This window comes from Protopterus annectens, chromosome 11.part0 (genome assembly GCF_019279795.1).
Source record: "Protopterus annectens isolate FY-2018-M chromosome 11.part0, PAN1.0, whole genome shotgun sequence".
NCBI lineage: Eukaryota > Metazoa > Chordata > Ceratodontiformes > Protopteridae > Protopterus > Protopterus annectens.
In genome coordinates, this window is record NC_056745.1 from 1,237,400,552 (window position 1) to 1,237,418,993 (window position 18,442).

Genomic DNA, 18,442 nt, shown 5'->3' on the forward strand with positions numbered 1-18,442 from the left:
GTCAACCAGGTTAAACAGGCATGATCTGCCCTTGACAAATCCAAACTGGGTGGGGTCAAGTGCATCAAGCCAAAGTAGCTACATGACAACCAAACACAAAGGGTGTAGTGCAGTGTCACCATCATTATACAAGTAGGTGATGAACATTGTCACAAAATACAACAACTAAAAAAGAACTTAAAAGTAGTTAAGACACAAATGAAGAGTTGCAATCTAACACAGGAAAGAAATGTTATTGCTCTGGAACCTGATTGGCCTCCTCACTACTGTCCATCAGACATAATTAGCTCAAGTCAGAAACCTCATTCAGGGAACAGAGCAATCACAGTATCATATGCACAAGGGGCTGAGCAAGCAATAATAGATAAGTAATTATACTGTGCCACCACCATCACCATCACCACTACTAGTGTGTGTGTGTGTGTGTGTGTGTGTGTGTGTGTGTGTGTGTGTGTGTGTGTGTGTGTGTGTGTGCATGTATTTGTGGCATGGGCAATGTGAAATGTACTGTGTGTGGGCCTGCAAGCACACACCAAATGTATTTGTGTTAGCACTACAGTATGACCCTGCCACATCCTGGCAGGTGTGATCTGTATATGGTAGAGGATTCAGTTCATTGCTGCCAAACTGACCATTGGAACTACCACTGCCAGAGGTTGCAGTGCTAGTTACATGACTCTGGCTAGAAGTCAGTGTGCTACCTGAATGTGAAAGATGTCTGCTGGACTTGCTGTCATTATGACTATATACACAACAATGACTACATGGCTGACCACGTATGGACATAGATGCATCTGACATTGATGGAGCAGTGAAAGTGCTACTATTACCGGAGTGGAAACTTGCATAACCATGACCATGTCAATTAACATCTGATGATGTACCAGCTCTTCAGTCTCACCAATCCTCCCCCCCTCTCCCAGAATACATTCCATAACAGACACTACATGGTCCCTTGCATCATTCATCTGGTTAAAAGAGTCACACATATGGTTCATGCAGTCTTATATATCAGAATGCATGACATGCAGTACTTTGACCATCTCTTCCAAGATCATGGTGGAAAATGCCTGTACCTACAGGACAGCCCTGACCATACATCGGGTGGCTGATACTGACACACCAATATCAGGGAAGGGTGGTAAGCATGCCTTCTCTGAGCATCTGTACTGGCACTGCTTTATGGTATTTCATTCTCAAGAAGGCAAGGAGAAATTCTGCCATCTCTGCAACTAGGGTAACCACACTACCCTGATCAACCATGTCTCCCTCAACCTGTCCACTGTCAGATGTTTGCATGTCATGGGTATGTGTAAGCATATTGACTGTACCCACACTTGGAGAAGAATGACCCAGACATCCAACAATAGAAAGTGGATGCTTTCAAACACTATTACTGATCAATGCTGTGCATCACGCAAACCTGGTAAGTGACACTCCGTTACACTCATACCATGAAGTTAGCAACGGATACTAAAATACATTAATCATATAATTATTCCAGTGGAGACATGTGTGGAGTGTTGGACTGGAGTGCAGTTAGTCCTGGGTTCTATTTGTGTGGTGAGTGGCTTAGGGCAAATACTGTGAAATGGATAAATAAATTAAAATTAATGGAAGTTGCTTTTATAAGGACAGTATAAATTACAGCTTTGAATTGTGTGCGTGTGTGTGTGTGTGTGTGTGTGTGTGTGTGTGTGTGTGTGTGTGTGTGTGTGTGTCTGTGTGTAGCACAACTTGTAAACATGATGAAGCACACAGCATATAGTATATGTAGATCATGGTTCAAGTCATTTATCTTTTAATGATAAAACTTAATAAACAATTTTTACACGACTAATGCATGTTGACCTTTGCCTGTGTTGCTTGCATGTTGCTCACCTCTGCACCTCTGGTGTAATCTCTCAGACAACAAGCAAAATTTTCAGCTTCATAAAAGATACATTGCTTCATCTTTTGTCTTCAATCGAGAAAATATACTAAGTGGAGTTGTATGGTGATCAGCACAATTCCATAACACCTGCAATTCCAAAATGGCTGCAGAGACTAGGCAGAGATTGTAAATTTCAAAAAGATACATTGTTGCATCTTTTGCTTTCCACCATGCGAAAATGCTTAGTGACATTGTGTGATACCTAGAACACTTCCTCAACACCTGCAAACCTGTCAGTTTCTAAAAAGATACATTGTAACATGTGTGGTCTTCAATCACGCAAACACATTAAGCAGTAATCGACACACATACATAGTAGTGAGTGTAAAAACATACATCTGCTGCCTAGCTTTCCCTGTGGCAACAGGTGTAAGTTAAGGGCCCCAATACAGATGAACCAGGGTTCTAATCCAGTTTTATTAATACTGTTCCACCTGTAATTAATATAAAAATTAACAATATAAAAATAATTATACATAAAAATAACTAAATATAGCAGGTGGATTGAGCATACACATGATATATATATTATATATCTAACTGTGGGTATCAGTACAATTGTGGTTCTACAATTAAACATTTATTTTCTAAACTTTCATGTCATACACACATACATGGGTTAACCACTCTTTAATGTGTATATATAACTAATGAGCATGTATGACAAACAAGTCCTCAGTTGCAATGAGTATTCAGGACAGTAATGACTGTAAAAAATACACCTGTTGCATAGCCTTCCCTGTGACAACTGCTATAAGTTCATGGCCACAATACAGGTGAACTAGGATTCAAATCTAGCACATTATAAATTGTATTAATATTGTGCCACTCAATTTTTAAAACTAAATAATAATATAAAGATAATAATAAATAATAACTATGTATAGCAGTGGATACCATATGAATTATATGTGTGACTGACAGAATACTGACAATTATGTTTCTGTACTTAAAAGTGTCTTTTCTGCCCTGCAATAGACTTCATACTTCAATGATAGTCATATACACATGAATGTATAATTGTCAGGTCACACACATACATGGTTAACCACTCACTCTTTAATGTGTTTATATAATTACTAAGAATGTCTCATAAACACTTGTTCTGTGGCAAGGAGGCAAAAACATATTTGTGAAATAATATGCATTGTCTATTTTACATACGTTTGAATCCCGCAATGTACAAATTACTTTTATCAGTGTGTAAAGCCATGCAAAAAAATGTATCAATGTTTAAAGTCATGCAAAAAATGTGTCTGGTCATAACATTTATACACACAAATATATGTCTGAAAAGCTATATCATCTAATAGGTAGAGCAGCATCCAACCCATGAACTAATACCAACTGTCACATTACCATTCCCAATTCATAATCTGACTTCCTCTTTGTTTGGCATTGTTGCTCTCTGCTTAACAACATGCAAATATGTTTGGCATGGTTGTTTATGTTTTCACACTAGCCTTAAACACAATATCATGAATTGGTGGGAAAGCACTTTAACAGTTGCTGTTTCACTTGTGCGGACATGGCAGGAGCTAGAAAGGAAGGTGCCCAAGTTAGGGCTCAAAGATGGAGTGTAGAGGAGTTCAGAATATTCATCAGATTGTAACACGCCACAGCCATATGCTTTTGCAGGGAGATTATACCGGGTCTCGATATAAATCAGAGGCTTGAAATAGTCTTGCCAAGGCTGTCTCCAGTGCAAATGGCATTCCACACACAGGAGAGCAATGCTGGTACCATTACAATGACCTAAATAGATGCAAGCAGGCACAACTCAACCAGTGACTGGATGAGTTTAGGACTGCTGACATCCCACAGTTGCATAAGTATACAGATAATGATTCTTTAAATTATAGTCAAAGCTGAAGATAGACAAGAGCCTAATGCATTATGCTCTTCTCTTTTTCTCTCCTCTTTATTTTACAGCTGCCCAGAAGATTGCAGTGAATAGGGAAGCCTGTGCTGAATGTTTAGAAAGACTAAGAGAAGAAAGGGGTATGTATGCAGCACAAAATAATTATTATTGCATTAAAGTATTGCTTTTCTCTATATTAGTAGCAAGTTAAGCATACATATCTTAACTGCAACATCAAGCATGCATGCTTCATTCTGTAGCTCAAGGGAAATAAAGGAGTTAATTATACTAGTGAATTCAGATACTGCAGGTTCAAATCCACAAGTAAGAAATAGATTGTAAAATGGGTTCAAATCCACTAGTAAGAAATACATTGTAAAATAATGAAAAATATTAAATATTAATTAAAAAAAAATTGGCATAAAGGCCATATTATTAACTTAATCTGTATTATTTAAAAACCATATGTGCAATATATGCATATTGCAAGGATTAATTGGAGCAATTATCAGTCCTAGTTCGTAATTTTTAAAAAAATATAGATACAAAAATAAAATTATATTTATACTGTAGTAATTTATTGTATGTGACACATGATGGTTCAAATTATCTTTTATAGGTTCATAGGTTCATAGGTGTGTACTAGGCTAATGGCCCTGGAGCCAATATAAGTCTAGCCCAAGAAAATTCCCTGGCATCATGCCGCCCAAAGTTAGTTCCCAGTGCCCCTGTCAAGCAAGGCCACTGAAGTGATCCCTGAGGTGAACTTACTATTGCCCATTCACTCATCAAGATTTCTCTTAAAGAGGGCCATTGAAATGCTATGCTTGACATGAATGGGAAGTTTGTTCTAGAGTATGGGAAGTTTCTGGGTTAGGAACCTGTCCCTCCAGCATGTTCTGTTTATTGTGGTAATGAGGTTTAGGTCCCTGGAGCATTCGACATGGAGGGATTGGGATTTCTTTAGGTGTAGCATATCTAGCAGCTCTGGTTCAGACATAGCTTTGTAGGTCAAGCAGAGATCTTCTCTAAGTAGGCAATAAGAGACAGAGTATAGCTGGAGCTTTTTGAGTCTGTCCATATAGGGCGTGTGTCTAAGGCCTAAGATCCTCTTAGTGAGATATTTTTGTGGCCTTTCCAGTTGTTGTAGGTGTCTAGTGAGGTACATACCAAATGGGGTGTTGTATTCTATAATAGGTCTAATGAAGGATGAGTAGAGCGGGATTATGACCTCTTTCTTCCTGGATAAGAAACGTTTTGTAATGAGACGTGCCACACAGAAGTATTTTCTGACTGCAGAGATAATGTGGTTATCAAAGGAGAGGTTGCTGTCAACCTGGGTCCCCAGGTCTCTTATCACACCTTTGGTATTTAGTGGACTACCACCTGTGGGGTAGTTCATAGGCACCAAATTTTTCCCAAAAAGAATGACAATGCACTTTTTGGCATTGAGCTTAAGGCCATGGTTCTGGCACCAATCATTAGTGTCAGTGAGGCCTTTTTGTAGAATGTCTACATCAGTTGGAGAATCAATAAAGGCTCTCAGTTTGCAATCATCTGTGAACTTGGTCAACCAGAGTCCCTTTGTGTTGGCTTGGACTTCAGAGAAGTAGATGCCAAATAGGAGAGGATCTAGGATAGATCCTTGTGGGACACCACTTGTAACTGGTCAGTAGTCAGTCACTACTTTCACAATGTGGGTTCTATCAGTGAGCCAGTTGGCAACCCATCTTATGGCATAGGGGTTTATGCCTAGTTTAGTGAGTTTATCTATGATTCCTGAGTGAGGGATGGTGTTGAAGGCCTTGACAAGATCTAGGTAGGCTGTGTGACCTATGTTGCCCTCATCCACAGTTCTGGTGACAGACTCGAAGAAATCTATCAGGTTGAGCAGGAATGATCTACCTTTCACAAACCCAAACTGCATGGGGTCCAGAGTTTGGAGATTCCCTATGTCCTTATTTATAAGGTCCATGATGATGCACTCCATAGCCTCACATATCAGACTCATCAGACTAACGGGGCAGTAGTTCTCAGGGTCTGTAGTTGCTCCCCCTTTGTGGAGTGGGGAAATGAAGCTGTGATTGAACAGGGTACTCAGGTGTGGTTCCAGTTCACTTTGTAAATTCATGCAGTCAACTGTTGTGTGTGTAGTTAGAAGAATATGAGTCCAGTTCACTTTGTAATTCATGCAGAACACAGTCAATGATATTATTAGGTCCCATGGAAGCTGTATTCTTGGCGTTGGACAGTGCAGTTTTTACCTGTGTAGCTGTGATAATAGGGACTTGGCATTCTTCAGGTATTGTTATAGGCCCTTTAGAGGATGAAAGGGGGGTAACCTGTCGGCCAATATGTTGGCAATATCAGTTGGTTCTGTATATGTATTGCCATTGTGCTGTAACTCAGAGCAGATCTGAGTATTACCATGTAGAATCGTGACATAACTATAGAATGCCTTGTGGTTGTCTTTAGAATCTGCAGCAATTGTGTTTTCATAGTTAGCTTTAGATGATTTGATGATGGATCTCAGTTTTTTGCTGAGGCTAACAAGGAAGTTTTTCCATTCTTGGGATTTCACCCTTTTCTGCAACAGTTTTTTCCCTTCTGTTGTAGAGTTTGTTTATGGTGGGGGACCACAAGATCGGCTTCCTTTTTTTGGAGGAGAGCATCTTGGTTCTGTTTGCTATGGCCCATTCCATACACTTGTGTATGTGCTCATACAGTGCACTGGTTTATGATTCAGCAGTCATGCACCTATTTTCCATTTGCATTGGTTTCATGGTTTCATGAAGTTAGCCACCTCTGTTTTTAGAAGCCCAAAATTAGCTTTGGAAAAGTTTTTTTTATGGTGGTTTCTTTTAGTGGAGGTGAGGGTGGGATGTGGATATCCATAATGATTAGCTTGTAGTCAGATCTAACCAGGGAGGAGTTGATTACTGGTGTAGAGCGAGGGTCACCCATGTTAGTAATGACCAGGTCAAGGATGTTTCTACCCCTGGTGGGGGTAAGAAAGAGCTGGTCCAGGGTATCAGAACTAATGAAATCCAGAAAACATTGAGCAAGTGTTGCTGCATGAGTAATTTTCCCAGTTAATGGAGGGGTAGTTAAAGTCTTCCAGTATAAGGATATTGCGCTGTACCATAATATTTACCAATGTGTTTAGGAATGTGGAGTGGGAGTCTTGGGACATGGTGGGGGATCTATAGCAGGCTGCAACCTGAATTACAGTTTTACCCAGTGTTAGCTGCACCTGAAGTATCTCTTATGATTTATGTTGGGCTACTAGTCTGGAGCTGTACATATCCTTTATGAATATGGAGACACCACTGCCTTTAGTGTTTCAGTCCAGGTTTAAGGGCTGAAAGGTGTAGTATGAATTATAGCCTGGTAGTGCTGGGGTGCTCTCTAGAGCCTTGAACCAGATCTTGGTCACTGCACAGATGTCGATGTTCTCCATTTTAAGGAGTGCTTTGAGTGAGTACATGTTGAGATTTAGACTTCTAGCATTAAGTAGCATAATCCTCAGATTTGGTTTTACTTTTTTGCCTCTTACCCCACCCCTTATCTCTCTTTTTTATTTTTGTATGTGTGGTCATAACATTCTGATGTCATAAACTTCTGATAACTGGCAAAATGATTTCCATTACAGGGAGAAAGGTGAACCAGTGAGACTCAGTCTGCCTCTGCACTAAACAAACACACAGTTAAAGCAGAGTAAAGGCACTAATATCAAATATTTACTGTAATATTTATTTAGACTGATGAATGTATAAAAATTTTAATCCATATGTGTACTTTTGACATAAATTGACTGATGCTCGTTTTTATGCAATACTTCACTGTAGTCATTCCATCTCACATTTAATTATTTAATGCCATCCTGAAAATATATATAAAATAATTAGATTGAGCTGGATTTGAACCTTGCATTATTTGTGCTCAAAATAAGAGCACTCTGCTTTTACACCTGCTGCCACACAGACAACTAGGCAACAGGTGTTTTTCTTTATACTTAGTACTGTCTAAAGTGCTGACTGCCACACCTCACTGCTTAATGTGTTTGTGCAGAGGAAGGTGAAACAATAGAACTATTACTATCTTCTCTATTAAATTGAGACATGTATTTTCTCATTGCTTAATTCCACATAAACAAGGAAAGCAATATTAATAGTCCTTAATGTCATAAAATTTATGACTCAACATTTGAAATATAAACTACATTATAAACATCATAGTATCTGTCAGCTATTTCTACCATAGCCTATATGCATAAGTACTTTTCAAGGTCAAGTAATAGTCATTAAATGTGAATCTTGCATGCACAAACACTTTGTCATCAATTGCACAAACCAGTTGCTCGGCAGTGCATGTGTCTATATGTACAGTATGTGTAACTGTGTCTGTGCATAGACAGAAGGACATGAGTCTGTAGCCTACCATCATCAATCCAGTCCTATGCAGTGTAAATATTTTGACAGTTCATGCCTGCAGAGCTATTTCATAGAGGCATCTCAACATCTTGTCTGAAACAGTCAGTGATAATGTCTTCCACTATAAAATTGGCTGGGAGCAGTAAAAAAGTTAGACTTATGCCATGTTTTTTTCATTAAGTACTGAGTTCTCTAGCTTCTGCAAGTAGTTAGGTAGGGATTGTAATCTCACTGCAGTCAATGTGTGTGTGTGTGTGTGTGTGTGTGTGTGTGTGTGTGTGTGTGTGTGTGTGTGTGTGTGTGTGTGTGTGTGTGTGTGCATAGTCAGAAAAGCATCAGTCTGTATCATACTGTCATTAATCCAGTCCCATGCAAAACAAATGTTTTGACAGTCATACATGCCTACACAGCCATTTCGTGCAGGCCTCCCAACATATTTTCCCACGCATGCAATGATAATATTATGCACTATAATTTGTTCAGCAGGAATGTAAATTTCAAATTTGTGCTGTGGTGCTTACATTAAGTACTGAGTTATTTAGCTTATCTAACTAATCAGGTAAGAGTTCTAATCTCACTACAATCAATTGGTATGTGTGTGAGTAGTCAAAGCATAAATCTGTATCCTACTGTCAACAATGCAGTCCCATGCAGAACAAATATTTTGATAGCCATACATGCCTACACAGCTGTTTCATACAATTCTCGAAACATCTTCTTCAAAACACCCAGTAATGATTTCATCCATTATAAATTGTCCAGTAACAACTAAAATGTAGACTTCTACTAAAGTGCTTGCATTAAATACAGTGCTTTATAGATTGTTTAAATAGTTAGATAAGGGTTCTAATCTTACTGCAGTCAACTGTTGTGTGTGTAGTTAGAAGAATATGAGTCTGTATCCTACCATCAGCAATCAAGTGCAATGGAGAGCAAGTATTTTGACAGTAATGTATGCATACACAACCATTTCATACAGGCTTCCCAACATCTTCTGACATACATACATTTCTGATGTCATTAGCTATAAACTGTTTCTGACACTATAACCACAAGATTTGTGCAGTGGTGCTTGCATCAATTTCTGTTTTCTGCTGGTAGTAAGGTAGAGGTTCAAGTCTCACTGAGCTCAACTGGTGTGTGTTTAAGTTCAGTTAGTTAACATTCTGGAGATCATTTTATAACAGCACATGAAATACTCCTACTACCATTTTCTTCTCACCAGACACTGCTGATGTTATCAGCTATAAAGTGCTGTCTGACACTCTAAAAGTCAGACTTCTGCTGTGGTGCTTGTGTTAAGTATTGTGTTTATTAGGTAGTAAGGCAGGTGTTCCAGTCTCACTGCACTCAGCTGGAGTGTGTGTGTGTGTGTGTGTGTGTGTGTGTGTGTGTGTGTGTGTGTGTGTGTGTGTGTGTGTGTGTGTGTGTGTTCAGTTAGTTTACATTCTAGAGACCATTCTAAAACAGCATGTGAGACACTCCTACTATCATCTTCCTCTGACCAGATACTGTTAATGTCATCAGCTGTAAAATGTTGTCTGACACTATAAAAGCCAGAGTTGTGCAGTGGCACTTGTGTTAAGCACTATGTTTTGTACCTAGTTAGGTAGGAGTTCTAGTCTCACTGTGTTCAACTGGTGTATTTGTGTTTATTCAAAAATGAGTATGGTGACAATTTTAGAATGGCATGCAAGTCCACAGCTATGTCAGACACTCCAAACAACTTCTTGTAACCTACACTGATAATGTCATCTTGTATAAACTGCACTCTGACTGTATTCAAGTTAAACGTATGCTGTGACAGTAACATTAAGTGCTATCTTATACAACTTTTATAACTAACTATTTAGGGGTTCTAACCTGGCAGCAGGCACTTTGAGTGTATTTACATTCAAATAATGTTTGTGAGACAATTCTACACTAAGATGTGACTCCACATCCATGTCAGACACTCCTCCAAGCATTTTCTTCCTAGCTTCATTTCTACCTTATGTAACTAGTCAGGTAGTAGTTCTAATCACACTGTAATAAACTGATCTGTGTGTCTGTGCATTCAAAACATGAGTCTGCATCCTACTGTCAACAATCCAGTCCCATGCAGAACAAATATTCTAATAGTTGTACATGCCTACACAGCCATTTCATAGAGGCCTCCCAACATCTTTTCCACAACATCCAGTGATGATGTCTTCCACTATAAATTGTCCAACAACAACATAAAAGGTAGACTTGTGCCCTGGTGCTTGCATTAAATACAGTGCTTTCTAGATTGCATAATTAGTTAGGTAAAGGTTCTAATCTCACTGTAGTTTACTGGTGTGTGGTGTAGTAAGAAGAATATGAGTCTGTATCCTACCATCAGCAATTAAGTACAATGGAGAACAAGTGTTTTGACAGTAATAAATACTTACACAGCCATTTCATACAGACTTCCAAACATCTTTACACAAACATACACTGCTGATGTCATAAGCTATAAACTGCTGTCTGACACTATAAAAGCTAGATTTGTGCTGTGGCACTTATGTTAAGTACTATGTTCTGTTCTAGTCTCACACTCTGTTCAAATGGTGTGTACATTTATTCAACAATCAGTACGGTGACAATTTTTGAAAGGCTTGCCAGTCCATAGCTATGTCAACACTCCAAACATCTTCTTGTAACCTATGCTGATGATGTCATCCTGTACAAAGTGCACTTTGACAGTATTCAAGTCAAACCTGTGCTGTTGTAGTAACATTAAGTGCTGTGTTCTATAGCTTCTATAGCTAAATATTTAGGGGTTCTAATCTGACAGCATGTAGTTTGAGTGGGTATACTTTCAAATAATGATTGTGATACAATTTCACACTGAGATGTGATTCCACATCCATGTCAGACACTCCTCCCAACATCTTCTTCCTAGCATAGGATGATAGTATCATATGCTATAAAATGCAACATGACAGTGTTAAAGTAAGACATATGTGGTGGTGCCAGTGTTACATCACATGGAATTCAGTCTCTATACTTACACAGGTATAATGTTCAAATCAGACCCACTCTGCTGCTGTGTGTATGGTTGGTGGTACATTTTGGTCATTGCATGTTCTTTGGAATTGCTTTTCATTTCAGTACCACTTAGGAGAGCCTTTAATGTAGCCCCATACATCCAACATCCACTTTTTTCCTCATGCCATAGAACATCCTTCCTGCAGAGGAGTGGAGGATATCCTCATGTCAAAGATGAGTGCACACATCATGAAGCAGAGTCCTTCCATTAGCCACTACATGCCATCTCCAGACCACTGGATGTGTGATTGCTAATTTTGTCAGTGGTAGGTACACTTGTCACATACGGACAGAGGCAGTATGTAATGAAATCAAACAATGCACACATACACAAAATAGCCTTACTATATTCCATCATATAGAAATAGGGACTTTGGTTTAAATGGTATAATAGTGGATTTTATGTAATGTTGGCCCTAATCTTAGTAATGTCCTATGACTCTATGAACATTTCACATGCCAATATTGCTGTCATTGACATATGCTGTGTTGAGGTGTGGCTGTATAGTAGGCCTACAAGAGGGTATTAAAATCTGTGATGTGAGATAATGTATTGATGGTTGATGCTGCCATTGGATTACATGTTCCTTCCATAACAGCAGTAGTAATATGCCTCCTGAGAACTGTTGACACAGGATGATACTATGTAAATTGTTGTCTTAGTAAGGCGCATGTTTTTGTAGTGGAACAGATCAACATTCTGTGCAATTCTTGTTCAATCATCACAGTGACACTTGCAGTATGGCACACGTGTGCATGTGTATATGTACCATCATTAAATACGCTGTGACATACATCAGTGTAAATTCATACTGATTATAACACCACATAAATCTTGTTTCATCCACATGTACTGCTGTGATATCTACAAAAATATCAAATTTTCATTCAGTTGCAACCTTGTGGAATTCATTGTGTGCCCAACTGTGTTGCTATTCCCAAGGATTTTTGAGGTGGTCACCAGTACCATTGTGTGACTATCAGCATTTGTGTAAGTAACTGTCCTGCATGAGCCACAACCAACCTCATTTGTAATGTGTCCTTATATGGTATCAGGCCATTTAAGCACAGCTTTCCAATGAAAAACATATAGGGATATGCTGTGCAATTGATGTAATTATGTGACATACATAGAGTTTTATGATTGTGTGAACAGTACCACTGTGTGGCATGTGATGGATAATCAAAGTTATATTTGCAGGTGTTGTACAAATAATTTACTGAAATAAGTGTGAAATGTTAAGGGGAATAAACAACTAAGTACAGAGCTGTTTCTGGATGCCACCAGCCATACTGCACTGGCAAAGCTAGACAATCTGGTGGCTGACAATTCACCCCTCCCCGTCCCCAGTAACCATCAAAGTATACATGCAAATATTACTCAGTTTATTTTTTCAGGATTGCAGTTCATCTGTGTGCTTTCTAAGTCTAAAAAAGGAATCATGAGCCCAGACAACATCTCAGGTTGCCTATACCATGACTTAAAACCTTACTTAGCAGACACAGTTCAATCCCCACTTAAACGCAACCTCCAGACAGCTTATGTTATGGCAGAAGGGTGCACAGCAACATTCATCTGTCTGAAAAAGGGGGCCCATCACCTGTTGCAAGGACCTATAGATCCATAATCTTGATTCTCTTCATCTGTGAGGCAGACCATTGACTCATCATGGACCTTATCAAAAAGGGTACATGTGATCTCAAGACTGTGTACCAAACCCATTTTTGATTTGTTAAGGCTGCATCATGTCTGTTAAATCTGGTTGACATCTTCAAGAAGGTCACCATTGGCATGCAGGAGGAAAAGACCATCATCCTGCATAACTTGACCTGGCCAAGGCATGTGACACAAATCCACACTCAGATATTACAGAGAAACTGTCTCAAGTGGGCATAAACACCTAAATCACCAAGTGGGTAAACAAATGGATTACAGATAGGACACATACTATCAAAGTGTGTGAAATCACCTGTAGCTAGAGTTCAGTGACAAGGTCAGTATCCCAAGTCTCATGAGTAAAGACAAACTTACAGATCCAATGTCTAACCAGCTTTGTGGATGACTGCAAACTGTGGAGAATCACTGAATCCAAAACACTGTTGATATATTGCAGAAATTATTAACACACACAAATGATTGTTGCCACAGCCATGGAGACACACTAGGTGAACAAAAAGCATAATTATTTCCTTGTTGAAAAGCAAATATACAAGCTAATTACAATACAAACAACACAATCCTATGAGCAGTCCAAGCTGTATGTGACCTGGGTACTCAGGTAGATAGCAAGCAGAATGTCCACCAGCATGTGCCCCCTGTGGTGACAAATCCCTTGTATGTAGCACAACTCCTGAGTATGGGCAGGACATCCACATCAAACAACATTATAGTCCTGTTGTTCCTAGCCCTCATCATGCTAATAACTGAGTACAATGCACCCTTTTGTATGTACCTAACCACACATCATTCAGGGGTGATTTACTCAAGTGTATCACTTTTGCCACAATGAGCTTCCACGCATCTATTTGTTCATACATAAGTATTCTTTGTGATGTATAATCATTAGGAGTTGACAGTGTAGACTTCCCTTCAAGGTGTTATACAAGATGCATGTGTGATACATCTTCTTGCGACATACCCAGTAAATACACAGCTCATTGACAACATTGATGGCATGGGTTAAATTCTTGCAAGCGTGGATAGTGTCATATATATGTCTTGCAAACCTCTCAGCTACCCAGGATTGTTTATAATTTAAGCTACAGGTGTTACAGTGTCCATCTCAACACCTCCAAAATGTGGTAATTATTGAGGAAGGTGTGACTGATTCCCCTTATAGATTACTGACAAATCATTACAGTGGTACAAATGTGTAACTCAAAATCACTTATTTAATGTCAATGACACAGATTAATGTTGGTATTATTCTGATATTGTCAATGATTGTGCGTACTTCTGTCTACTGTTGTCCATGATTCTGTTGCTACGTGTCCCGATTGGTTGAGACCTATGCTGACATTACATTCATATTAAAGCAACTAAATTTGCACATCTTCACAATATGCATATACCCCCTATTGTATGTACTGTCCTTGATAAATGTCCTCTCCAGTGATCATGTTAGGTTGCTTATGCCACAACCAATCATCTGCATTGATATGTGACCTTGTCTGAGAGTCACATAATATACATTAACTGTGGGATGATATAACTATACCAAAACAGGAGGTGAAATCAGCAGTGCTTACTTTATTATGTGCATATTTGATTTCTGTTCATGCTACAACTGTCCTGTATTTGGGGTGTATGTACATTGACATGCCCTTATCTGGTGTACATTATCATGTTTCACTTATCCTCTTCTACTTTCCACATTCCTACCATTCATGTCTGTGGCCCTCTTCAATACGCACACTTCCCCAGACTAGTGTATTTATAATGCAGTCTATATACCTTTGATGATCACCATCAAATTTTATTTCAGCATGCTTAAATCATGTTTGCACTGTACTGTGCACTGAGTACACTTTCCTGTAATGTGTTAGAGCTGTAATCACCACCTTAAATTAAACCATGGTAGTCATTGTGGCTGTCCATGCAATCTCGCAGAACATGTTTGCTCTTCAGTAAACTTGTCTGCATGTCTGAATTTGTCCATGCTGCTTTACATGATTTCCTGGTTGGCAACACTGTTGTTCACCATGAAACATTGCTTGTATTCGTGTAAGATAGATGCATGGCATACATATACAATTAGTAATACTGCTCATCGCACAAACTTTAATCTCTGTGTAGGCTTCACAAAAAGCCTACACAGAATTTATTGAATGCCTGGGTTACTCTTCAGTGTTTTCCTGCATTTATTCATTAATTCAACATGTTCTGTCTAAGCAAGACTGCAGTTTGATAACTGTGGAAGAAACAATTGCATTATGTCAGGCATTAAGCCATGGGAGTTTAGATGCTCTGAGGACTATTTTAGAGTTTTCTAAGTAACATTATCATCCAGTGACTACCTGAACAAAAACCATGATAAAAGAAAGACATTGAGCCTTAATCTTCAGCTTTGCTTTTTCCTTCATCCTTTCAGCCCATCCTAACTGACCAAGACTACACTGTAATAATTGCAGGAGAAATAACTGTATTAAGTCTGGTGACTGGGGGCAGTAAGGCTGCCAGAAGCCATGGCATTTTGTAGATGCTCTGAGATGTATTTTTCTAGTTTTTTTTTTTTAGACAGCCTTTTCATCCAGTGATGGCCTGAATAAAAAACATCTTTAGGGAAAGAAATTAAGTTTTACTCTTCAGCTTTGCTTTTCCCTGCAGCCTTTCAACACATCCTAACTAACCAAAACTACTTTGTAAAAACTAAATTAATTATGGTGGCGGCCCTGGGGCTGCTAGGACCCATGAAGCCATGGGTTCATAGGTTCATGGGATGATACTAGGCTATTGGCCCAGAGGCCCTTATAAGCCTAGCCAAGAATTTTGTCCATGCTCCCACAAAGTCCGCACCTGTTTCCACTGTCCAACAGGGATACAGGTGGGATCCCAGAAGTGTATTTTCTGTTTCCCATCCAGTCGTCCAGGTTCCTCTTAAAAAGGGCTAGAGAGGTACTATGCTTGATATGGAGAGGAAGTCTATTCCATAGATGGGGCAGTCTTTGGAACAGAAATCTATCCCACCAACAAGTATTATTACTGTCACAGACCAGGTTGAGGCCTTGCGAGCAGGTTGAGTGAGTGTAATTTGACTTATGGATATGTACCAACTCCATCAAGGCTGGGTCTGAAATGGCCTTGTATGCTAGACACAGGTCACTTCTGAGCAGTCTGTATGAGACTGAGTAGAGGGACGGGGATTTTAGCCTATCAGTATAGGACACGTGTTTGAGACCCTGTATTTTCCTGGTCAGAAAACTCTGTGGTGTCTCCAGCTGCTGCATGTACTTGGCAAGGTACATGCTGAAAGGGGCATTGTACTCAATAATGGATGTGATAAGGGAGGTTCATAAGTTCATAGGTTTATAGATTAGTACTAGGCTAACTGCCCTTGTGAGCCATTTTAAGCCTAGCCAATTATCTCCTGTGAGATTCAATCCCTGTACCTTGTGTTTGTAAGGCAAACACCTTAACCATCAGGCCATCCTCCCAACAAAGAGTACAGGGATGTTATGACCTCCTTGTTCCTGGATGAAATACCTTTGCTTATGAGGTGGGTCATGTAGAAAGCCTTTCATACAACATAGGCAACATGTTGGTCAAAAGTCAGGTTGCTATCAGCCTGGGTCCCCAAGTCCCTCATGACTGACTGAGTGCTTAGTACATTGTCATTAATGTGATAATTAGTGGGGGCTCCATTTTCCCCAAATGAGATAATGGTGCATTTCTTGGCATTCAGTTTGAGGCCATGCTTCTGGCACCAGTCATTTGTTTGGGCAAGGCCCTCTTGGAGGATGTTCACATCACTAGGGGAAATTAAGACAGTACCCATCTTGCAGTCATCTGCAAACTTGGTCAGACACAAACCACTGGTTTTGACTTGCACCTTAGAAAAGTATATCCCAAACAGTAGTGGCCCCAAGACAGATCCATGGGGTACACTGCTTATAATGGGTCTGTCACTAGAGAAGGCTACCCTAGTTTGACTGAGTGAGTTCTATCAGTGAGCCAGTTAGCTACCCATCTGGTAACATACACGTTGAGGCCTAGCTGGGAGAGTTTATCTATTATGCCTGAGTGGGGAATAGCACTGAAGGCTTTGGCTAGGTCAATGTAGGTGGTGTGCACCGTCTTTCCCTCATCCATGGCTTTGGTAACTGTTTCGAAGAAGTCGATCAAGTTTAACAGGCATGGTCTTCCTTTGACAAAACCAAACTGTGTGGGTTCAAGTGTTTGGGGGTTCCCAATGTCCTTGTTTGTAAGGTACATGATAATGCACTCCATGGCCTTGTAGATCAGGCTAGTTAGACTGATGGGCCTATAATTGCATGGGTCAGTGGACGTTCCACCTTTGTGTAGGGGGGGGGGTCACAGTGGCTGTCCTCCATTCAGCTGGGACAAAGCCAGTACTTAGGCTTTGGTTGAATAGGGTGCCTAGTGGCGCTGACAGCTCATGCCCGAGTTCATGTAGGATACAGCCAGGGATGTTGTCAGGTCCCATGGAGACTGTAATTTTTGCCTTTTAGAGGGCATTAAACACCTGCTCCCTGGTGATGAGGGGAGGGGTCAGGTGCTGGGGATGTCCTGGTTTACTGATGGGGAAACAGGGGGTGAAGTTTTCAGTGAACCTGTCTGCAGTAGGTTGGCTATATGTATGGCATTTTTGTATGTGGTGTTATTGACCACCAGTTCAGAGCAGATTTGGGTGTTACCTTCAGACTGCAGACGTATGTAAAGAAGGCCTTGAGATTGTTCTTAGTGGATGTGGCCAATTTGGACTGAAAGTTAGCCTTAGAGGATTTCTCCAGTGACCTTATTTGCTACCAACTTGGCACCTGCTCCTTCTTAGTCCTAGACAGAAATTTTTTTCCTTTTATTATAGTTTTTTGCTGCAGTCCACCAGATAGGTTTATTCTTCCTTGAGGAAGACAATTTAGTCCTGTCAGTTATTGCTGAGTCTGTACAGTTATGTAGGTGCTCATATAGTTTTTTGGTGTAGGTTTGGACATTAGTGCTAGTTCCTACTGAAGAGACATTGGTTGAGAAGCTGCTTATACCTTCTCTCAGGAGATTGTATCCAGCTTTGGAAAAGTTTTTCTGTTTGACCCTGACAAGGGGGGAGGGTCAGGGGAGATGATGACATTGAAGGTGATCGCTTTATGGTCAGGTCTTACCAAGAAGGATGACACTGTAGGGGTGCTACAGTGGCTACTCATGTTGGTTAGTACCAGGTCCAGGGTATTTTTACCTCTCACTGGGGTATTGACCAGCTGATCCAATACATTGGCATTGACAAAGTCAAAGAATCTCTGGGCATTCATGTTTGGGCTAGAATAGGTCTTCCACTCTATGGTTGGGTAGTTAAAGTTACCCAGGATCAGGGTAGAGGATTGAATCTTGATGGATTCAAGAAAGTCCAGATAGGTGGAGTGGGTGTCTTGAGTCATAGTTGGGGATCTGTAGCTAGCTATGATTTGAATAGGTGTTTTGTCAACAGT